Below are 26,218 nucleotides of genomic sequence, written 5' to 3' on the forward strand. Positions count from 1 at the left end.
TCTCTGAGGGATTGGTTGTAATAATTCCATTTTCATTCATGATTTTATCTATTTGGGTCATCTCCCTTTTCTTTTTGAGAAGCCTGGCTAGAGGTTTATCAATTTTGTTTATTTTTTCAAAAAACCAACTCTTGGTTTCATTGATCTGTTCTACAGTTTTTTTTAGATTCTATATTGTTTATTTCTGCTGTGATCTTTATTATTTCTCTTCTTCTGCTGGGTTTAGACTGTCTTTGCTGTTCTGCTTCTATTTCCTTTTGTGGAAGACAGTATGGAGGTTCTTTAAAAACTTAAAAATAGAACTACACTATTATCGAGCAATCACACAACTGGGTATTTACCCCAAGAATACAAAACACTAATTCAAAGGGATATATGTATCCGTATGTTTACTGCAGCATTATTTACAATAGCCAAATTATGGAAGTAACCTAACTGTCCATCAATAGATGAATGGATAAAGAAGATGCAGGGTGTGTGTGTGTGTGTGTGTGTGTATGTATGTATCTACACATACATATATACAATGGAACATTATTCAGCCTTAAAAAGAATGAAATCTTGCCATTTGCAATGACATGGATAGGGCTGCAGAGTATAACGCTAAGCAAAATAAGTCAGCCAGAGAAAGACAAATATACCATAAGCTTTCACTTATATGTGAAATTTAAGAAACAAAACAAATGAGCAAAGGGGGAAAAAAAGACAAACCAAGGAACCGTGTCTTAACTATAGAGAACACACAGATGCTTACCAAAAGGGAGATGAGTGGGAAGATGGGTGAAATAGGTGATGGGGATTAAACAGTATCCTTATCATCATGAGCACTGAGTAATGTACAGAACTGCTGAATCACTACATTGTACACCTGAAACTAATACTACACTGCATGTTAACTATACTGGAATTAAAATTAAAAATTTAATTTAAAAAACAAAAGAAAATAGCTGCATATACAGGAAAAATTAGAAAGTTACTGTGCATGCCTAAAGAAAGGCTCAGAAAAAACATAAGAAGGCTTTAAGTTTACACACCCAGCTTATCTTTGGCACAGAAATGGCCTACAATCAACCAACCAATCAATCAATCTATACAACAACAACAACAAAGTCCAGCAAACCCTGGAGGAGAGAAGAAAATCTGATTTCCAGAGTTACCACATTATTAGATTCAAATGTCCAGTGTTCACCAAAAAAATCACAAGGCATACAAAAACAAAGGAAAGGAAAATATGTCCCATTCAAAGGAAAAAAATAATTCATCAGAATCTGTCCCTAAAAAAGATCTTATGGCAGATATATTAGACAGCATTTGAAATAATGGCCTTAGACTGTTCAAAGAACTAAAGATTTGAAGAAAGTCAATTAAACAATATGTAAACAAAATGAAAATATCAAGAAAAAGATAGAAAACCTAAAAAGAAAACAAAAAGAAATTCTGGAGCCAAAAAGTATAACAGAAATGAAAATTTCAATAGAGAGATTCAAAGGCAGATTAAGCAAGCAGGATAATCAATGAACTTGAAGATAAGACAATGGAAATTATCAACTCTGAGGAACAGAAAGAAAAAAAGATTTAAGAAAAGCAAATGGAGTCTCAGGGACCTATGGGACACCATCAAAAAGACCAACATACAAGTCATGTGAGTCCTAGAAGGAGAACAGAGACAGGGGCAGAGAGAACATATTAGAAATGATGGCTGAAAACTTCCCAAATATGGTGAAAAAAATGAATATAAATATGCAAGTACCTCAATGAACTACAAATAAGATGAACTCAAGACCGCCAATGAGACACACTGTAATCAAACTTTCAAAAGATTAAGACAAAGAATGAATCTTCAGAGTAGAGAGAGAGAAGTGAATCATCACATACAAGGGATCCTCAACAGGATTATTCAACTGAAGGCCAGAAGACAATGGGAAGATATATTCAAAGTGCTCAATGGAAAAACAACAACAACAACAATCCTGTCAACCAAGAATCCTATACCCAGCAAAACTGTCCTACAAAAGTGAAGGAGAAATCAAATCATTCCCAGATAAATAAAAGCTGATGGAACTTGTAACCACTAGACAAGCCATCCGAGAACTGCTCAAGGGAGTTCTTCAAGGTGAAAAGAAAAGAGAGAGAGAGAGAGAGAGAGAGAGAGAGAGAGAGAGAGAGAGAGAGGCAAACCATAAAACAGACTCTTAAGTATAGAGAACAAACTGAAGATTGCTGGAGGGGAAGTGGGCAGGGGGATGGGTTAAATGGGTGATGGATATTAAGAAGGGCACTTGTGGTAAGTACTGAGTGTTGTATGTAAGTGATGAATCACTAAATTCTAAGTCTGAAACTAACATTACACTGTATGTTAACTAACTCAAATTTAAATAAATATTTGCATAAAGAAAAAAAAAGGACACTAGGCAGTACCCCTTGAATGTCTATGGAGAAATAAAGATCTTAAAGGTTCTTGTTTTGTTTTGTTTTAAGTAGGCTCCACACCCAATGCAGGGCTTGAACTCATGACCCTGAGATCAAGACCTGAGTTGAGATGAAGAGTCAGATGCCTGACTGAGCCACCCAGGTGCCCCCAAATAAGGATCTTAATAAAGGTAAATAAATGAGAAATTATAAAAGCTAGTATTATTGTAACAATGGCTTGTAACTTTTTTGTTTTCTACACAATTTAAGAGACTAATACATTTATAGAAAAAAGCAATTATTACTGTAATAGCTAGTATTACTGTGACCTTAGTGTGTATCTCTACACTAGGTTAATTAGGAGATTAATGCATTTAAAGGAATTAGCAGTTTATGGTTGGGGCACACAATGTATAAAGATGTAATTCTGTGACATCAACAACCAAAAGGGGTGGGGATAGAGATGTAAAGGAGAAAAGCTTTTGTATGTCATTGAAGTTAAGCTGCTATAAATTCAAATTAGAATATTGTAACTGTGGGATGTTAAATATAACAAAGAAAATAGCTGGAGAATATACACAAAAGAAAATTAAGAAGGAATTTAAACTTTTCACTACCAAAAAAATCAACTAAACACAAAAGGAGACAGGAATTCAGGGAATGAGGGACAAAAAAAGCTACAGAGCTTATAAAAACAATTAGCACAATGATAGAAGTAAGTCCCTCCTTTTCAGTGATTACGGGTAAATGGATTAAAATCTCCAATCAAATGACAGAGATCAGCATGATGGAGAAAAACACATGATCCAAATATAAGCTGTCTACAAGAGTCTCATTTGAGATCCAAAGTCACAAACCAGTTGAAAGTGAGTGGAAGGTAACAGATATTCCATGCAAATAGTAACCAAAAGAAATCAGAACTGGGTATACTAGTATCAGACAAAATAGACTTTAATTCAAAAAAGGTACAAGAGACAAAGGACACTGTATATTAATAAAAGGCTCAATACACCAAGAAGATATAACAATTATAAACATTTATAAACCTAATGACAGACCATCAAAATATACAAAACTAAAGCTGACAGAACTAAAGGGCAAAATAGTTCTACAATAATAATTGGAGACTTCATTACTTCACTCACAATAATGGATAGAACACGACAAAACATAAGGAAGGAAATAGAGACCATTAACAAGGTAAACCAATTAGAACTAACAGACATATACAGAACATTCCACCCAATAACAACAGCATATACATTCTTCTTCTCAGTGCACGTGAAATATTTTCCAGGATAAACCACATGTTAGGACACAGATTAGATCTCAATAGATTTAAAAGATAGACCATATAAAGTATCTTCTCTGACCACAATGTGATGATGTCAGAAATCTATAACATGAAAACTAGAAAATCCGCAAAATTGTGAAAACTAAACAACACAATTTTAAACAATCAATGTATGAAAGAAGAAATCACAAGGGAAATTAGAAAATACTCAGAGGTGGAAAAAAGAAAATACTGAGAGATGAATGAAAACAAAAATATAGTATACCAAAACTTACAGGACACAGCAAAACAGTGCTAAGGGAGAAACTTGTAGCTATAAATACTTATATTAAAAAGCAAGAAAGAACAGGGTGCCTGGGTGGCTCAGTTGGTCAAGTGTCCGACTTCGGCTTATGTCATGATCTAGTTTGTGAGTTCGAGCCCTGCATTGGGCTCTGTCCTGACAGCTCAGAGCCTGGAGCCTGCTTCAGATTCTGTGTCTCCCTCTCTCTGCCCCTCCCCTGCTCATGCTCTGTCTCTGTCTCTCTCAAAAATAAACATTAAAAAAAAAGAGAGAGAGAAATATTTGAGATCAACAACCTACCTTTATAACTTAAGGAACTAGAAAAAGAACAAACTAAACCCAAAGCTAGCAGGAAGAAGGAAATAGTAAAAGTCAGAGCAAATATAAATGAAATAGAGAATAGAGAAAAACAGTGAAACCAAAAGTTGGTTCTTCAAAATGACCAACAAAATTGACAAACTTTTAGTTACATAGACTACGAAAAAAAGAAAACTCAAATTGCTAAAATCATAAATGAAAGTGGGGACATTTACCACCAATTCTACAGGGGGGAAAAAGAGATTATAAGTGTACTAAGAGCAATTATATGCCAACAAATTGGATAACCTAGATGAAATGGGCAAATTCCTAAAACCACAAAACTTACCAAGACTAAATCACAAGGAAATAGACATAATTAGTAAGGCTATGGAATAATTAATCAAAAATCTTCCAACAAATAAAAGACCTGGAACAGATGGCTTCACTAGTAAATTCTACCAAACATTTAAGAAATAATGCCAATCATTTTCAAACTTTTCCAAAAAATTAAGAGGCGGGACTACTTCCTAACTTATTCTATGAAGCCAGCATAATTCTAATACAAAAGCGAGAAAAAGACACTACAAGAAAGAAAAGTACAGACCAATATCCATTATGAACATTTAGGAAAAAGCCTCAACAAAATACCAGTAAACATAATTCAGCAGCATATTAAAAGGATTACACACCATGACCAAGTGGGATTTATTTCTCAAGAAATAACACAAAATTCAAATGCAAGGATGGTGTGACATAAGAAAACGAATCAATGTAATATACTACATCAACAATATAAAGGGGAAAAAACACAGGATCATCTTAATTGATGCAGAAAAAGCAATTGACAAAATTTAATACCCTGTCATGACAAAACACTTAATATAATAGGAATAAAAAGAAACTGTCTCAACATTAACAAAAGCTATACATGAAAAGCTCATAATGAATACCATACAAAATGGTGAAAGGCTGAAAGCTTGTCCTCTAAGATCAGGATCAAGGCAAGCATGCCCTCTTTTATCTTTTTTTCCTTTCTTTTCTTTTCTTTTCTTTTCTTTTCTTTTCTTTTCTTTTCTTTCTTTCTTTCTTTTTTTTTTTTTAGAGAGAAAGAGAGAGAGCAAGAGAGCATGCAAGCTGGGGAGAGGGACAGGGGGAGAAAGAGAGAATATCTTAAGTAGTCTCCGTGCTCAGTGTGGAACCCAATGTGGGGCTCCATTCCACGACCCTGGGATCATGACCTGAGCAGAAATCAAGAGTCAAATGCTCAACTGACTGAGCCACCCAGGCACCCCAAGGACGTCCACTCTTACCACTGCTATTTAACATAGTACTGAACGTTCTAACCAGAGGACTAGGCAAGAAAAAGAAATAAAAAGTACATCCAAATTGTAAAGGAACAAGTAAAATTATCTCTGTTTGCAGGCCATATGATCTTATATGTAGAAAATCTAAAGACTCCATAAAAAAAAACCCTATTAGCATAAATGAATTTAGCAAAATTGCAGGATACAAAGTCAACACACAAAAATCAGTTGCATTTCTATACACAAAACAATGAAGAATCTGAGAAGAAAATTACAAAAACAATTCCATTTACAATAGCATCAAAAAGAATAAAATACTTAGGAATTAACCAAGAAGGAAAAGACTTGTAGAAAGCAACTAAAAAATATTGCTGAAAGAAATTAAAGAAGGCATAAATAATTGAAACAGCCTATGTCCATGGATTGGGAGGCTTAACGTTTTTTTTCTTTTTTTTTGGGGGGGGTGTCTTTTTTTTAACTTATTTTTTTTAATTTACATCCAAGTTAGTTAGCATATAGTGCAATAATGATTTCAGGGATAGATTCTTTAATGCCCCTTACCCATTTAGCCCTTCCCCCCTCTCACAACCCCTCCAATAACCCTCTGTTTATTCTTCATATTTAAGACTCTTATGTTTGTCCCCTTCCCTGTTTTTATCTTATTTTTGCTTCCCTTCCCTTGTGTTCATCTGTTCTGTGTCTTAAAGTCCTCATATGAGTGAAGTCATTTGATATTTGCCTTTCTCTGACTAATTTCGCTTAGCATAATACCCTCTAGTTCCATCCACGTAAGAGACTTAACATTTTTTAAATGTTCATTTATTTATTTTTGAGAAAGAGAGAAGTGGGTAAAGGGGCAGAGAAAGGGAGAGAGAATCCCAAGCAGTCTCCATGCTGTCAGTGTAGAGCCTGATGAGGCCTCCAACTCATAAACCGTGAGATCATGACCTGAGCCAATACCAAGAGTCAGCCACTTAACTGACAGAGCCACCCAGGCACCCTGGGAGACTTAACATATTAAGAATGTTAATAGTACCCAAATAAACCTTTTCCACAACGATACTGGGAAAACTGTATATCCATATACAAAAGAACAAAGTTGTGCCCTCACCCAACACCATTAAAATATTAACATCAAAAATTAATCCAAAATAGATCAAAGAACTAAACATAAGACCTAACAATTAATCGTCAACAAAGCAGGAAGAATACCCAATAGGAAAAAGGATATCTCTTCAACAAATAGTGTTGGGAAAACTGGACAGCTACATGTAACAGAATGAAACTAGACCACTTTCTTACACCATACAGAAAAATAAATTCAAAATGGATTAAAGATCTAAATGTGAGACCTGAAATCATAAAAAAATCCTAGGAAAAAGGGGCACCTGGGAGGCTCAGCAGATTAAGTGTCTGACTCTTGGTTTTAGCTCAGGTCATTATCTCATGGTTTATGAGTTCGAGCCCCACGTCCGGCTCTGCACTGACAGTGTGGAATTCCTGCTTGGAATTCTCTTTCCTCCTTTCTCTCTGCCCCTCCCCTGCTCTCTCTCGCTCTCTCTCAAAATAAATAAATAAACATTAAAATTTTTTTTCAAAAATCCTAGAAAAGAACACAGGTAGTAATTTCTTTGACATCGGCCACAGTACATCTCCTGAGGCAAGGGAAACAAAAGCAAAAATAAACTTTTAGGACTACATAAAAATAAAAAGATGCTGCACAGCAGATTGTTAAGGAAACAATCAACAAATTAAAAGGCAGCCTACAGAATGGGAGAAGATATTTGCAAATGACATATGATAAAGGGTTAGTATTCAAAATATATAAAGAAATTATAAAACTCAGCTAATCTAATCTCCACTAATCTAATTAAATCTAGTTAAAAATGGGTAGAAGACATGAATAGACATTTTCCCAAAGAAGATGTACAGATGGCCAACAGACATATGAAAATATGCTCATCATCACTTATGATCAGGGAGATGCAATCAAAACTACAATGAAGTATCACCTCACACTTGTCAGAATGGCTAAAATCAACAACACAAGAAACAACAAGTGTTGGCAAGGATATGGAGAAAAAGGAACCCTCCTGCACTGTTGGGAATGAAAACTGGTGCAGCCACTCTGGAAAATAGTATGGAGGTTCCTCAAAAAGTTAAAAATAAAACAACCCTATGATCCAGCAATCGCACAACTAGGTATATACCCAAAGACTACAAAAACACTAATTTGAAAGGATACATGCACCCTGATGTCTATAGCAGCATTATCTACAATAGCCAAATTATGGAAACAGCTCAAGTGTCCATCAACTAATGAATGGATACAGATGTGATGTATATATACAACGGAATATTACTCAGCCATAAAAAAGAATGGAATCTTGCCATTTGCAACAACATGGATAGAGCTAGAGAGTATAATGCTAAGTGAAATAAGTCAGTCAGAGAAAGACAAGTATCATATGGTTTTACTCATATGTGGAATTTAAGAATCAAAACAAACAAGCAAAGGGGAAAAAGATAGAGAGAGAGACAAACCCAGAAACAGACTCTCAACCATAGAGAACAAACTGATGGTTAACAGAGAGGAGGTGCGTGGGGGATGGGTTCAATAGGTGATGAGGATTAAGGAGTGTACTTGTGATGACTACCAGGTAATGTATGGAAGTGCTGAATCACTGTATTGTATACCTGAAATTAGTATTACACTGTATGTTAACTAACTGGGATTTAAATAAAAACTGTAAGATAAATCCATCCATCCACCCATACATACATAAAAGACCTAAGTCAGTGAAAGTCTTGGAAGAAAACACGGTACAAAAGCTTCACAATATCAGAGTTGGCAATGATTTCTTGGATATGACATGAAAGACAGAGGCAACTAAAGGAAAATGTTGACAAATTGTAGTTCATAAAACTTGAAAATTTCTGTGCATCAAAAGATACTCTCAACAGAATAAAAAGGCAACCCACAAAATGGAAGCATATACTTTCAAATCACATATAAGAGATTAAGATCCAAGATATATAGAGAACTCCTAAAACTCAACAACAAAAATACAAACAACCTGATTCAAAACTGAGCAAAAAATTAAATAAACATTTCTCCAAAGATGTACAAATAGCCAATAAGCACATGAAAAGATGTTCAATCATTAGGGAAATGCAAGGCAAAACTACAATGTGATACCTCTTCACACTCATTAGGATAAAAAAACAAAAAACAAACAAAACAGAGAACAACAAATGTTGTTGAGAATATGGATAAAATGGTTGGATTTATGCCTGCCATCAATATCAATAATTACATTAAGTGTGAATTGATTCAACAATGCAATTGAAAGGCTGAGACTGTCAGACTTGATTAAAAAAAAAAAAAACACAAACAGATCCAACTCCAAGGTGTCTGCAGGAGACAGTTTAGATTCAAAGCTACAAACAGATTGCAAGCGTAAGGATGTAAAAAGATATACCAAACAAAGAGAAACTATAAGAAAACTGGTGTTCTTATACAAATATCAGACAAAATAAGCTTTAAAACAAAGTAACTAGAGGAAAGGAAATTTTATAGTGACAAAGTCAGTCCCTCAGGAGGATATAAAAATTATACATGAACCTAGCAACAGACCCAAACATACATGAGGCAAACATTGACATATTTGAAGGGAGAAATGGATAGTTCAACAAAAATCATTGGAGGATTCAATACCCCACATTTAATAGTGGATAGAACAACAATGCAGTGAAACAAGGAAAGGGAAGACTAGAACAACATATAAACTAATTAGACCTAAATACATCTATACCACCATGTTCATACAACAACAGCAGAATATACATTCTCTGCAAGTACACATAGGACAGTCTCTAGCACATGCTAGGTCCTAAAAGAAATCTCAATAAATTAAAAAGAAATGAAATCATATATGTTCTCCAGCCACAATGGAATGAAACTATAAATCAATGACTCTAATACACCTGGAAATTAATAATATGTAGAAATTAAACAATTCATTCTTTTTTTAAATGTTTTTAATGTTTATTTATATCTGAAGGAGAGAGATACAGAGCCTGAGTGGGGAGGGGCAAAGAGACAGAGGGAGACACAGAATCCAAAGCAGGCTCTGTCAGCACAGAGCCCAACACAGGGCTTGAATCCATAAACTATGAGATCATGACCTGAGCCGAAGTCAGATGCCCAATGGACTGAGCCACCCAGGTGCCCAAACAACTCATTTTCAATCAATGGGTCAAAGATGAAATTATATGTAAAGTTAGAAAATATTTTGAGATGAATGAAAACAAAAACTCAACATGCCAAAGCCTATAGGAAAAAGCAAAAACAGTGCCCAGGAAAAAAGTTATAGCTATAAATGCCTATCCTAAACAAAAAGAAAGTCCGCAAACAATAACTTAACTTACAGTGTATTATGAAAACCATGCCCCTCCCCAAGTACTAGAACAGGGTTTTACCTGTTGCAAAATTCCAAATTCTAAGTAACAATCCTAAAGAAATAATTATGAATGAACACAAAATTATATTTATAAGAATGTTTGACAGGGAAAAATTTACTGGAAACACAGACTTCAATTAGGCAACTAGTCAAATAAATTATGGTACATTAAGATAACAATTCAACACAATTATTAATTATGATAGTGCTTATTCACAAAGGAAAGGTCTCTCTTCTGTATTATTGAGAGGGGAAAGCAAGTAACAGAAGATAAGTGTATTGTAATCTCACCCTATTAAATTATAAGGCCATGCAAGTAAAAATTTGGAAATACATTCTTGAAAATAGTGATTACTTCTGGATGATGTGTAATTATAGGTAATTTAACTCTGATTCTTTATAATCTCAAGTTTCTGATTTTTTTCATTAAGTCTGTAATACTTTCATCAGAAAACAGACTACAAAGTCATTTTTATGTTGTGGGGGAAAAAAACCACCAGAGACAGGGTAGATGCATCCTAAATGGTAAGAAAATTATGAATAGGCTATAAACACGTGCCAGGGACAGGAATATGGGCCATTAAGAAAATCAATTTGACTGAAGCAAATAACATGACATGTTTTAGAACATTAAAAAAATTACACAAACTCTGAAAACTATGTATTAGTTGTAAAAAATTATATTACATGGATATAGCCTGGATTAATGTAACCACATCTCCACTGTTTGGATATTATCATCTTAAAAGTCATTCCAACACTTTGATTTTAGGTCTGGTCTTTTACTTTAAAATTTTTATTATTATATAGGGGCGCCTGGGTGGCTAGGTAGGTTGAGTACGGACTTCGGGTCAGGTCATGGTCTCACGGTTGGTGGGGTCTGGCAGATCTGGCGGTTCATGGGTTCTAGCCCGGCATGAGGCTCTGTGCTGACAGCTCAGAGCCTGGAGCCTGCTTGGGATTCTGTCTCCATCTTTCTCTGCCGCTCCCCCACTCACGCTGTCTCTGTCTCTCTCTCAAAAATAAATAAATATTTTAAAAATTATTATTATTATTAGTATTATTATTATTTTGGCATGGGGGTCCAGTCTTGGGATTCTGTGTTTCCATCTCTCTCTCTGCCCCTCCCCCACTAATATTCTGTCTCTGTCTCTCTCTCAAAAATAAACATTAAAAAAATTTTTTTATTATTATTTTGGCATGGGGTCACCTCCCTCCTTGTGATTCTCAGGAAAGTAGAGGGGTGGGGGGGAAGCACAGAATCAAGTAGCTGCAAAATTTGTGGTTATAGTTTGAATTGAAGGGAATTTTCATCCCCTGTAAACTACTCTAAGCTTAATAATTACTGCTCTAGTTCACTTCAATACACTGATCATCCTCTTATTTGCAAGCGCCATCACAATCTACTTCGTATTTTTACTCCTCCTGATCTACAGAATCAAGTAGATGTAGTCCGAAACAAGGCTGCCCTGCCCGATCTCAAGCCAGAACTGGCTACCGCTAAGAGGGTCTGTTAAAAATTTTCCAACAAAAACCGTGCCCAAGCCCTGTCTCAGCCCCATTCCTCCCATCAAGAGAGGTGGGAGGTCCCATGAAGCTGTCTCAGGGAAGGAGTGGTTAGAATCCGGGGACAGAGCACTGGAGTCACAAGGGCAGCCAAAGGTAATCCATAGCCATACACGCAATGCCACAGTCACACGGTAACAATCGCACACTCACCTCACACACACGACACCTGCACGGTCATAGGCACCACACGCTCGTACATGCGTTTTCTCGGACACGAACCAAACCAGGGATACACAGTTACACCTGCTGAGTCACGGGCTCCCCGCACCTACACGCGCGCGCGCGCACACACACACACACACACACACACACACACACAGCCACACAACGCGTCACAATCATACACCCATCACGGGGACATCGTGATTGTCAAACCCAGCGTCACAGGCACCGCACACCGTCACACAGTCACTGACACCACCCCCATCCGCAACTGCTATCCCTCAGCCCGCTGCATTCTTAGCCGCCAGAAGCTGTGGATCAGCTTTGCTTCCACCCAGGCACAGGCTGCCTGCCTCACCTCAAGCCACTCCAGGGTTAGCTCCAAACAAGCCAAGCTGAGCCAAGCCTACCGCAGTTTCCTGCGGCTCTCGGCGAGGGGTTAAAGTCCGGCCACCGTGGGAAGAGACCCAGAGATGTCACGGAAAGTGCAGTAGGGCCCGCAGGACCTCTGGAAAATGTAGACTGGAGCCAGACTGCGCGAAGAAAATGGCGCCGGGCTGGGATCCCCGCTGAATCCCCATCCCCACGCTTCGGGAATCCTGGTCTAGAATCCCAGCGACGGCCCCCCAGGCGTGGCCCACCGGCCTGAGTGTGGGCTGCACCAGGAAGCAGGAAAGAACTCCAAGTTCCTGAAAGAACTTTATGTGGGAAGTTGCAGAGCTATCTGAAAACTGTAGTCTGGAGATAAAAACACCTGGAATCTGGTGGAAGGGACTTTGTAGTCCACGAATCCGGGCTTGGGACTTGTCCTTACTAGGGGTATTCATAGGCTGACTCCTTTGGTAGGCATTTTTTTTGGTGCCTTGAGATGGGTGCTTAGCCAAGTGGGCGATAAACACTGGGCTTCTCAGACCCTGTTAAAAAAACAAAATTCAACTGAGTAAATTTTAAGATTTGATTGGCTTTATTGAACAGTTATTTTATCACCAAAGATGGGCTTATTTAGGAATAAAAGATAATCACAAACTGAGACAAAACCCTTAAGCAAGTCCAGGGAACAGAGGATATAGGTGGTGAGCTGTTTTTAAGGAGAAAGGGTAAATTGGGAAGACTGTGACAAAGGAAAAGTCCCTTGGATTGAAGAGGGAGTTCAAAGTATGGTGGCTTTTCAGTGGCTAAGCTGTTGCCATGGACATAAGGAAAAGTGTGTTCCTTACCTGGAATAGTAGTTTCCACTTGCAAGGTCAAGTTTGTCTCTTCTTGTTGGGTCTGCAGTTGACTAGCAATGGTAGGGCAATAGCACTCCTGCCCAAAACTCCTGAACTCATTTTGGTTAGGTTTCCCATTACTAATTTTCACAGAATCATTCATGAGTTGGGCAGCATCCCATCTAACAAATAGGAGCTCAAGGGAGCTATGCAAAACAGAAAGTATTTCTGTGAAAGGGGAAAGGATAAAGAAAGGATTATCTCATCTTCCTTTGGTTTATGTGGCAGATGACCTCATTGGTGCTGACCAGAAAACCAGTTAACCAGAAAACCAGAAAACCCTCCCCCCATTCCTGGGGGAGACTGTAACTGCAATTAGGTTAGGAATTAAGTCTCAGTGGACCTAGCACAAGTGATTCCATTTTGAACCAGTTGTTTCTTTTTTAGCAACCCAAAGGGCAGGAACTAGTGGGGAGTGTTAACAAAAAAGAAGAACCACAGATTAACCAAATCTAGAAAAAGGGGAGAAAGACAAGTACACAAACTGAGAAATAACAAGGAAGGAATAATCATTGGAAGAGAGAAATTGTTTTAGTCCTAAGAGACTACTTCATACAATTTTGTGTAAATAAATGTGAAAAATTTAGTTGAAATGGATAATTTTGTAGGAATATGTAATTTACCAAAGTTGATCCCAGCCAAGATAGAAAGTCCAAATAGACCACTATACGTAGAACAGAGAAAATTGTCAGATTTATCTTTGATAAATACACACACAAGGTTTTGCACAGATTCTATTAAAAGATTAAAAGCCAAATGTCCCACTATCAAAAAGTAAGGAGAAAGAAATAGAACTCTCACATGTGTTTCCTGTTTCAAAGTACTTTCAAATCTTGTTTATAATTGCATAAAAATTTATATAGGCTAATCATAGTAATGAATATTAATGAAAAATCTTTAAATCAAACAGTGGCAAGGAGAGTTAAATGGAATTTTGTTTAAATGCAATGAATGCCCAAGTGAGTTTCATTTTAAAAATGAAAGAATGACAACATCTGGAAAGAAACTTTTATATAATTTATAGTATTAATAGACCTAAGGAGAAAATTGTCCATATATCTTAAAAAGGCATTTGAAAAACTTCAAAACCTATTTCCTTTCTAAAAAAAATTTTTTTAATTTATTTTTGAGAGAGAGAGCACACAAGCAGGGGAGGGGCAGAGAGAGCGAGAGAGAGAGAGGGAATCCCAAGCGGGTTCTGCACTGTCAGCACACAGCCCAATGTGGGGTCTCAACGCACAAACCCTGATATGATGACCTGAGTCAAAATCAAGAGTTGGACACTTAACTGACTCAGCCACCCAGGTGCCCCTTCAAAATCTAGTTTTAAAAAAAAGAAAAGGAAAAGAAGGGTAGGATTTTATGCTTTATTAATACTTACCAAATGTATATTCTCAATCTCAGCCCAAAAGTCAACGTCTTACCTTACTTAATAATTAATTTAAGGAAGCATTTCTGCTAAGTCAGAAACAAGGCAAGGATGCCTATTATTACAACACTACTTTAGCATTGTTTTATTAAAAACAAATTTTTTTTAATGTTTATTTTTGAGAGAGCGTGAGCAGGGGAGGGGGAGAGGGATGGAAACACAGAATCTGAGGCAGGCTTCAGGCTCTGAGCTGTCAGCAGAGCCCAACGCGGGGCTTGAACTCACAAACTGTGAGATCATGACCCGAGCTGAAGTTGGACGCTTAACCGACTGAGCCACCCAGGTACCCCTAACATTGTTTTAAAGGTATTAGCCAATGCAATTGAAACAGAAAACAATCTGAGTTATAAAATTCCCCAGCAAAAATGGAGGGGTGCCTGGCTGGCTCAGTCAGAAGATCATGCAGTTCTTGATCTCAGGGTTGTGAGTTGGAGCCCCACATTGAGTGTAGAGATTACTTTAAATTAAATAAATAAATAAATAAATAAATAAATAAATAAATAAACTAACTAACTAACTAACTAACTAACTAACTTTTTTAAAAAGTTAAAACTCTCTCTACTGGCAGACAGTAAGAAATTTAAGAATATCAATGGGAAAATCCTAAAATAAGAAAATGTAGTAACATAGCAAGATACAGTACACAGAACCCAATAGTCTTCTTATATATAAAAAACAACGTTAAGAAATATGATAGAAAAGAAACCACTTACAAAAGCACAAAATATGCTAGGAATTTACCCAAGGGATACAGGAATACTGATGAATAGGGGCACTTGTACCCCAATGTTTATAGCAGCACTCTCAACAATAGCCAAATTATGGAAAGAGCCTAAATGTCTATCAACTGATGAATGGATAAAGAAATTGTGGTTTATATACACAATGGAGTACTACGTGGCAATGAGAAAGAATGAAATATGGCCCTTTGTAGCAACGTGGATGGAACTGGAGAGTGTGATGCTAAGTGAAATAAGCCATACAGAAAAAGACAGATACCATATGTTTTCACTCTTATGTGGATCCTGAGAAACTTAACAGAAACCCATGGGGGAGGGGAAGGAAAAAAAAAAAGAGGTTAGAGTGGGAGAGAGCCAAAGCATAAGAGACTCTTAAAAACTGAGAACTGAGGGTTGATGGGGGGTGGGAGGGAGGGGAGGGTGGGTGATGGGTATTGAGGAGGGCACTTTTTGGGATGAGCACTGGGTGTTGTATGGAAACTAATTTGACAATAAATGTCATATATTGGAAAAAAAATAAATAAAAAATAAAATAAGCCATTAAAAAAAAGCACAAAATATAACATATCTAGATACAAACTTTAAGAAATGTACCTTCTGTAGGAGATAGGCCTTAAAACACTCTTGTAAGAAAAAAAGTTGACTTGAACAAATGGAAAGACTTTAATTTCTTTTTTAAAAAATTCTCCCCAACTTATTTAGTTCAACTTTGTGTTTTGAGATGGAGATTCACACACAGTTGTAAGAGTAATACAGAGATCTTGTGCATGTTTAATGCAGTTTCTCTCAATAGTAACATCTTGCAAAACCATGGTATAATATCACAAGTTCTAAGTATACAGTCATGATACAGAATATGCCCATTACCATAAGGATCCTTTATGTTTTCCTAGTCATACTTATTTTCCTCCCAACTTCACCCCCTTCTTAATCCCTGGTAACCACTACTCTGTTCTCTATTTCTACATTTTGTCATTTGAAGAATGTTATATAAAATGGAATTACATAGTAGATAATCTTTTACTGTTTTTTTTTTTCACTCAGTACAATTCTCTATGTATTCAGATGGGTTATTGTGTGAATCAATAGTTCATTTCTTTTTATTGGTGAGTAGTATTCCATGGTATGGATATACCACATTGTAACCATTTATCACTGGAGGATATCTGGATTGTTTCCAGATTTTGGTTATTATGAATAAAACTGCTATAAAATGCTATATTCATGTTCAGGGTTTTTAAAATTGTTATGAAGTATACATAATATTTATCATCTTAACTATCTTTAAGTGTACAGTTCAGTAGTGTTAAATACATCCACATTGTTGTACAACTAAGAGTTCTCCAGAACTCTTTTTGTCTTGCATGTTTAATGTCTACGCTCATTAAACAACAACTCTTTATTCCTCCTGCTACCCATCCGTCTCCTGGCATCCACTATCTACTTTCTGTCTCTATGGATTTGACTACTTTTAGTGCCTCATGTAAGTGAGATCATATATATTTGTCTTTTTGTGACCAGCTCATTCACTGATCATAATGTCATTGAGGTTCATCCATGTTGAGGGATATTACAGAATTTTCTTCCTTTTTAAGGCTGAATAATACTCCATTCTACGTAAACTTTGTGTAACCATTCATCCATTAATGGACACTTGGGTTGCTTCTACCTTTTGGCTACTATGAATAATGCTGCTATGAACTTGGGTGTACAAATATCTCTTAGGTATATACATAAAAGAATAGGCTTTCTAAGATTAGAATTGCTAGATCATATGGTAATTTTTGATGTTGGCAAGTTGGACAGCCACATGCAAAAGAATTAAACTGGACCACTCTCTTACTACATACCTAAAAATTAACTCAAAATGGGTTAACAACTTGAATGTAAAACGTGAAACTAAGTGCTGTCAAAACTCTGACTTTTAAATAAATGGAACATTAATGTATGAGAATATTTTCAACTTGCTTTGAAAACTATAAAATACTATAGATATAAGGAATGATGATGATGATGATGATGATGATGATGATGATGATGTTACTATGACTATATCAAATATTCTGATTTGGAAAGGTTAAAAAAAAAAACCTAAAACTATAAAACTCCTAGAAATAAACAGCTGTTAGCTCCTTGACATTGGTCTTGATGATGATTGTTTGTATTTGACACCAAAGGCAGAAAAAAGTAGGACTACATCAAATGAAAAAAGCTTCTGCACAGCAAAGGAGACCATCAACAAAATGAAAAGGCAACTGAATGAATGAAAGAAAATATTTGCAAACCTTATATTTGATAAGGGATTAATATTTAAAATATATAAAGAAGCCATGCAACTCTATACCTAAGCAAACAAAAACATTCAGTTAAAAAATAGGCAGAGACTCTCAACAATAGCCAAATTATGGAAAGAGCCTAAATGTCCATCAACTGATGAATGGATAAAGAAATTGTGGTTTATATACACAATGGAATACTACGTGGCAATGAGAAAAAATGAAATATGGCCTTTTGTAGCAACATGGATGGAACTGGAGAGTGTGATGCTAAGTGAAATAAGCCATACAGAGAAAGACAGATACCATATGTTTTCACTCTTATGTGGATCCTGAGAAACATAACAGAAACCCATGGGGGAGGGGAAGGAAAAAAAAAAAAAAAAAGAGGTTAGAGTGGGAGAGAGCCAAAGCATTAGAGACTGTTAAAAACTGAGAACAAACTGAGGGTTGATGGGGGGTGGGAGGGAGGGCAGGGTGGGTGATGGGTATTGAGGAGGGCACCTTTTGGGATGAGCACTGGGTGTTGTATGGAAACCAATTTGACAGTAAATTTCATATATTAAAAAATAAAAAAAATAAAAAAAATAAAAAAACAAAAAAACTCATACACAAAAAAAAAAAAAAAAAATAGGCAGAGGACCCAAGTAGATATTTTTCCAAACAAGACATACATATGATCAATAATTACATAAAGATGTACTCACCATATCAAGGAAATGCAAATGAAAACCACAATGAGATATCACCTCATACCTGTTAGAATGGCATTATCAAAAAGACAAGAAATATGTGTTTGACAAGGAAATGGAGAAAGGAGAAATTTTATGCACTGTTGGTGGGAATGTAAACTGGTGCAACCACTATGGAAAAAAGCATGGAATTTTTCTCAAATAATTAAAAGTAGAACTACCATATGATATATCAATTCCACTTCTGGGTATCTACCCAAAGGAAAAGAAAACACTAAGTCAAAAAGATGTATGAAAATGTGGTATACTTGGGAAGTGGAATATTATTCAGCCACAAAAAGAAGGAAATCTTGCCATTTGTAACTGCATGGATAGATCCTGAGGGCATTATGTAAGTGAGATAAGTCAGACAGAGAAAGAAAAATACTGTATGATCTCACTTATATGTAGAATCTAAAACAAAACAAAATAAAACCCAAATTCACAGAGAACCTATTGGTGGTTTTCAGAAGTGAGGAGTGTGGGGTGGGTAAAATGGATGAAGTTGGTCAAAAGTCTAGTTATAAATAAGTTCTAAGGATATGATATACAGCATGATGGCAATAGTTAATACTACTGTATTGTATATTTGAAAGTTGCTAAGACGATATATCTAAAAATTCTTATCACAAGAAAAAAGTTGTAACTATGTTTAGTGATAGATGTTAACTGGACTTATTGTGTTCATTTCACAATATATACAAATATTGACTTGTTCTATGGTAGAAAAAAATCCGTTGTATTCATATACACTTGCAATGTACAATCTGAAAATGAAATTAAAAACTAAAAAATTCCATTTACAATAGCCTCACAATAATATACTTAGGAATAAATTTAACAAAAGAAGTGTAAAACTTAGAAAACTATAGAACATTTGGTGAAATAAATTTTAAAAGACTTTAATAAATGGAAAGACATCCCAAGATTATAGATAGGAAGACTTAATATATTTTTTTAAGTAGGCTTCACGGCCAGAGTGGAGCCCAATGCAGGGCTTGAACTCATGACCCTGAGATCAAGACGTGAACTGAGATCAAGAATCAGACGCTTGACTGACTGAGCCATCCAGGTGCCCCTCCTTTATTTTTTTTTTAAGTAATCTCCACACCTGGTGTGGAGCTCAAACTTACAACCCCGAGATCAAGAGTCACATGCTCTACCAACTAAGCCAACCAGGTGCCCCTAGGAAAATTTAATATTGTTAAGATGGTAGTACTTCCCAAGTTGATCCACAGATTTGAAACAATTCTATAGAATCTCAGTTGACTTATTTGTAAAAACCGACTGATCCCACAACCCTGAGATCATGACCTGAGCTGAAATCAAGAGTCAGATGCTCACCTGACTGAGCCACCCAGGCGCCCCTTTACTTCTCTATTTAAAGTTACTGTAAGGACAATTACACTCTATTATATTGGTACAAGGATGGGAATGTAGATCAATGGAATAGAATTGAGAGTCCAGAAATAAACCCATGCATCTATAAGGTCAATCAATTTTGATGATTCGACTGAGAAAATTTGAGCAGGCTTTTAAAATAAATGTGCTGTAACAACAGCATAGTTGCCTGCAAAGAATAAAGTGGGACCCTTATCTCTCATCATATACAAAAATTAACCCCAAATGGATCAAACTGATAAATTCAAGAGCTAAAACTTTTATAAAACTCTCTGAAGGAAACACAGGGGCAAATCATCATGGTCTCAGATTGCCAAAGGATTCTTAGATATAACATCAAAAGCATGACCAACAAAAAAATTAGATAATTTTCATTTCAAGATAATTAAATATTTTGTGCTTCAAAGGACACCATGTAGGGGTGCCTGGGTGGTTCAGTTAGTTGAGTGTCCGACTTTGACTCAGGTCATGATCTTACGGTTTGTGGGTTTGAGCCCCACATCAGGCTCTGTGCTGACAGCTCAGAGCCTGGAGTCTGCTTTGGATTCTGTGTCTCCCTCTCTCTCTGCCCCTCCCCCCACTCATGCTCTGTCTCTCTCTCAAAAATAAACATTAAAAAATTAAAAAAAAAAAAAGGACACCATCTAAGAAGTGAAAAGACATCCCATCAAATGAAAGAAAATATTTGCAAATCATATATCTATTAAGGAACTTCTATCCAAAATATACTCTTACAACTCCATAATAGACAACTCAATTTTTAAATGGGAAAGGATCTGAATAGACATTTCTATGAAACTGACATTCAACATCGTTAGTGATCAGGGAAATACATATTAAAACCACAATGACATGTCACTTCACACTCACTAGAATGGCTATAATTTTAACAAATGGAAAAATGCCAAGTGTTTTTAACATGTGGAAAATGTAACCCTCAAACAATTGCCTGTGGGATTGTGAAACAGTGCAGCCAGTGTGCACTGTTTAGCCATTCTTCAAAAAGTTAAACATAGGGGCACCTGGGTGGCTCGGTTAAGCGTCAGACTTGGGCTCAGGTCATGATCTTTTAGTCTATGAGCTCGAGCTGAGCCCCATGTGGGGCTCTGTGCTGACAGCTTGGAGCCTGGAGCCTGCTTCAGATTCTGTGTCTCCCTCTCTTTGTGCCCCTCCCCCGTTCATGCTCTGTCTCTCTCTGTCTCTCAAAAATAAATAAACATTAAAAAAGTGTGATAAAAAAAGTTAAACATAGAATTACCGTATGACTTAGCAATTCCACTCCTAGGTATATACACGAGAGAACTGAAAACATATATTCACACAAAAACTTGTACATGAATATTCATTGCAGCATTATTTATAATTTCCCAAAACTAGAAACAGCTCAGAAGTTTATCAACTGATGAATGGATAAACAAAATGTATACGTTTGTGCAATAGAATATGATTCAGTAATAAAAAGGAATGAAGTACTGATACATCCTAGATTAATCTTGAAAACAGTATGCATCAGTAAATAAGCCAGACACAAATGGCTTCAAAATGTATAATTGTATTTATATGAAATGTCCAGAATAGGCAACACCATTCAAACAGAAAGTATATTTTTGGAAACTAGTGATGGAGGAAGGTGAGAATGGAGAGTGAGTGCTACAAGTACATGGTCTCTTTTTTCGATGATGAGAATATTCTGGAGTTAGATAACAGTGATGATGGCCCAACCTTGTGCATATAATAAAATCTACTGCTGAACTGTTAAATTTAAAATGAATTTCATGCTGTCTGTTATATCTCGATAAAAATTATTTACATTAATATTTGCTAAGAATAAACATAGAGATGATTCCAGAATTAGACCTACACATACATAGTTAATTGATTTTTTTTTTTTTACAAAGTCAATGTATTAGTTTCCTATTGTTGTAACAATTTACCATAAACCTAGTGGCTCAAGACAACACATAGTTATCTCATACTTCTTTAGGTCAAAAGTCTGAAATGAGTTTCACTGCTTAAAGTCAACGGTTGACATGGCTGCATTCTTTTCTGGATGCTCTAGAAGAGAATCAGTTTCCTTCCTTTTCCAGCTTTGAGAAACTCTGCTTTCCTCAGCTCATGGCCTCCTTTCATCTTCAAATCCAGTAATGACTGAGTCTTCCCTCACACCACTCTGACACTGACACTTATGCCTTCCTCTTCCCCATTTAAGGATCCTGTGATTACACTCGGCCCAACCATATAATTCAGGACAACTCCCTATTTTAAAGTCAGCTAAATATCAACTTTTCATCCCCACTGCCATGTAACAATGGGTTCCAGGAATTCAAATGTGGACATTTTGGGGAGCCTAATATCTTGCTTACCATAGACATTAAGGTAATTCAACAAACTGTCAGCAAATAGCTTAGAACAACTGGATTTCCATATGGAAAAGTATTTTTTATTATTACCTCACACCATACACAATAATGAACTTCAAGTGGACCATAGATCTAAAGATAAAAAATAAAACTATAAAAACTTTCGAACAAACAGAGGAGAATAACACTGGGATAGGCAACGTTTTCTTAGAAAGAACACAAAGAGCATAAAGCATTAAAGAAAAGAGGTGATAAATTAGATTCTATCAAAAGTAAAATTACTTTTTGAAAGACACTATTAAGAAATTGAGAAAGGCAAGCCTTAGGCAGGGAGAAATATTTACAATATGTATGTCTGACAAAAGACTTTTATCAAAGTATGTAAAAACTACTACAACTCAATAATAAAAACACAACCAATTTTTAAATGGAAAAAAATTTAAGATGTCACAAAAGAAATAAAAGAACCGTTAATAAGTGTATGAATATGCTGAAATCCATAGTCATCAGAAAATGCAAATCAAACCACAATTTGATGCCACAATTTGAACCCTCTCAAATGGTTACAATCAAAAAGACTGACAATAGCAAATATAGAAGGGATGTGAGATGTGAAACAACTGGAATTTTCATATACTTCTGGTGAGAATGTAAAATGGTACAACTTTGTAAAACAACCTGGCAGTTTCTTTTAAAATTATACACTAATCATATAATCCACCAATTCCAATCCTACATATTTCCCAATATAAATGAAAACATATGTTTACGAAAAGATTTGTACACAAATACTTCATAACAGATTTATTTATATTAGCCAATATGGAAACAACTCAAAAGTGCATAAACCCGTCAATGGTTACACAAATTCAGATATACGATGTCTATATTTGTTCAAACTCATCAAATTGTTCACTTACAATGAGTGCATGTTATTGCACCTAAATTGTAACTCAGTAAAGTTGATTTAAAAAAAAAAATGCACATAGGGGAGCCTCGCTGGCTCAGTCAAAAGAGCATACAACTCTTGATCTCAAGGTCATGAGTTTGAGCCCCACATTGGATATAGAGATTACTAAAAACAAACTTTTTAAAAGTATGCACATAAATAAATATAATTAACAAACCATAAAATTAACTCTTAAGTTGTACAAGTTAGTCACTTTTAGCACATCCATAGAGTTTGTATGACTATCTTCATCATCTAATCCAAGAACATTTTATCACCCCAAAAAGAAACCCTACACCTATCAGCAACCACTCCCAATTCCTCTTAACCCTGCCAACCCTAAGTAACTTGAATTTACTCTTTGTATCTACAGATTTGCATATTCTAGGCATTTTTTATAAATGAAATGTGGTCTTCTGTGACTGGCTTCTTCACCTAGAATAATTTTTTCAAGGGCCATCTGTGTTGTGGCATGTTTTTTTTATTGCCAAATAATACTCTGTTGTAAGGATATAACACACTTTATCCATTCATCTGTTTTTACAGGCATTTGGGTTGTTTCCACTTTTGGCTATTGTGAATAATGCTGCAATGAACAATTGTGTATAGGTTTTTGCATGAATGTACATTTCCAATTTTCTTGGATCTATGTATAGGACTGGAATTACTGGGTCATACAGTAACTCTATATTTAATACTGGCCTCAAATAATGAGTTGGGGAGTGTTTAATGTAATAGCCTTTAAGAACTTATTTTGTGTAAGCTTTACACATGTTTTCTTAATCCATATGACACTCCTGAAAAAAAATACTGTGTTCAAGATTTTTGATGATGTAGAATATGTTGTGCACACAGCACAAATCATTAGTTCAAGGTCATAGATGGTAATTTTCAGGACTAGGATTTGAATCTCAGGCTTGTCATGATCTGAAGCATACAATTTTCATAACAAGCCATTTTATTTCACACTTTACTTTCTTCCTCATAGTTCTTTTCTACGCTCATCTCTGCAATAGCTGCACCCATACTCTCCGGTCCTACAGAATTCTCATGAAAACTCTGTTCCACCAAGTCCTACTTATTTTACTTTATTTCCTTCATCCTCTTCCACTCATATCAGGCTCAGCCAAAACTTTGGTGTCTTTTTTTGATTTGGTTTGTTTTTAGCTATTTTTACATTTTAATAGCCATCCTCTTTTTTTTTCTTTTTTCTATTAGGAATAAGTAGGTGGCAGAGGGACAGAGAGAGAGGGAAAGAGAGAATCCCAAGCTGGCTCCCTGCTATCAGCCTGGACCCCCACTTGGGCTCTACCTCCCCAACAAGAGATCATGACCTGAGCTGAAATCCAGAGTTGGAGGCTTAACCCACTGAGCCACGCAGGCACCCCTGACAGTTTTGTTTTTAAGGTTAACATATACAAGTCCCAAAAAAGTCTTGGGTGAGGCTCCTCTCTTCACTGTGGTGAAGTTCAGTCATGTAAGACACTCTACATGGGAGGCAGTCTCACCCTTTCCACCTCTAGACTACATTTCCCAGAAGTTCTTTCGGCTCTAATCAACTTCCGTGGGAACCCAGCAACCTTTTTCTATTTTTAGGAAATATGTGGCTCCCAGGGACTGGCAAGCTCCATGGAGGAAGCTTATCTCCAGGATATGTGGGCTGTGTCCTGTGGGAGCCTAACCTGGAGACTGAGCGTGGATCTGGACGGCCCCTTGATGCGATATGGAGAGGGGAGCAAGGATATTGGCTTCACCCAGGTTTTTGCGCCTTCAGGAAATCGAAACACCAGGCGCCATCTTGTCTGAGCCGACTCCTTCCGGACTACATTTCCCAGAGGCCTCGCAGGAGCACGGCCGTTCCTTCACTCGCTTGCCGGACCGTCGGCCTCCCGGGAAGGGTAACTGCAAGGTGAGCGGCCTAAGTTTTGGGGGGCTCCACCAGGCTGCGCAGGTGCGTCCGTAGGTTGACCGGGGCAACCTGAAGGTGCGGTCTGGGCGGGTCCGTAGTCTCGGCAGGGGTGACTTGGTGGGACTGGGGGAAGGGGCAAGAGGAACAGGATTCCATGTGTACGACTGTGACCTTATGTGACTGTGCGGCGTTCTGTGTAGGGGTGTGATTGTCTCTGTGGTGGGTGTGTCATTGCGACTGACCATGCGCGGACCTCTGTTTGCAGGTGTAACTGGAGATGTCAGTTGTAAATGTGTGGTTCTGACTGTGCTGCTCTGTGTGTCGGTGTAGCTGTCCCCATGGTGGGTCTGCGATAGTGTGCGTTCGTTTTGTGTGACATTGTGTGTAGGAGGTGGGGAGTGTATAGAACTTGTGATTATGCGACTATGACTGTTGCCTGAGGGGTGTATGTGTATGTGTGGTTGTGGTTTATGAGCGTTAGCAAAACTAAGCCTACTGCATATCTGTGACTATGTGAGGATGTGTAAGTATGAGCATGTAATTTTTTGTGGCACCGTGTGTGCAGTTGGAGGGTGCCTGTCATTGTTGCCAGGGTGGCAGTGTGCGTTGTCCCAGTGGTTGTGTGAGGTCAAGACAAGATTTTGGTCTTGGACAGCAGAGGCTTCTCCCCTTCTGACATGCTCAGACTGGAATGCTCCCAACAGCATAGACTCTGATCTCTCTCCATGAGTGGTAGGTGTGAGTCCAGAGCTACTACTGCTCTGGTCCTTTGGGCCACAAGGAAGGCCTGGCATCTCATGATTCCTTTCTACTTCCTCAGCTCTGCTCTTCTCAGATAGGTCCCCAGAGGAAGAAGGAGGAATGGCTGTTGACCAAGCCAAATAAAAGGTGCGATGAGGTTTACTTTTTGCTTTTCTTCTGGTTGGCCTTGTTTAACATAGACTCACCAAGTGACCTGGTTCCTACAAATTCTCATTAAAGAAAATGATGAGATGCTGTAGGGTGGGCACACAATCCCAGTATTCTCCATCATTTCCGTCTACATAGTGTTCACATATTAATTTAGAAAATAGCTTCATTTCTCCTATGTATTAAGCTTTTGCTTCTTTTAAACAGACACACACACACACACACACACACACACACACACACCATGATTAAAGAATTTGGAAAATGGAAAGTTACAGAGAGCAAAAGTAAGCTCCTACTACCCGGATATAACCGCTGTCAATATTTTTATCAATTTCCTCCTAATACATTTCCTTATGTACATACAGTATACATTATTTTCAAGATTGGAATCTCATAGCATTCATCATTTCATATCTTATGTTTTCAGGAAAAATTTATAGCTGTTATATAGTTAATTTT

The 26,218-nt window shown here is 36.8% G+C and overlaps 1 protein-coding gene across 1 annotated transcript in view; it reads left to right on the top strand.

Annotated features, from left to right (window-relative positions):
• Window positions 1-26,218, top strand: part of LOC122207715 — a 167,244-nt gene that overhangs the window by 42,497 nt on the left and 98,529 nt on the right. The window contains exons 3-4 of the mRNA XM_042917902.1: window positions 24,535-24,847; window positions 25,668-25,735. The gene's annotated coding sequence lies outside the window, so the exon portion shown is untranslated. The remainder of the gene's footprint in view (window positions 1-24,534; window positions 24,848-25,667; window positions 25,736-26,218) is intronic.

The sequence above is a fragment of the Panthera leo genome, chromosome E2 (assembly GCF_018350215.1).
Source record: "Panthera leo isolate Ple1 chromosome E2, P.leo_Ple1_pat1.1, whole genome shotgun sequence".
Lineage (NCBI taxonomy): Eukaryota > Metazoa > Chordata > Mammalia > Carnivora > Felidae > Panthera > Panthera leo.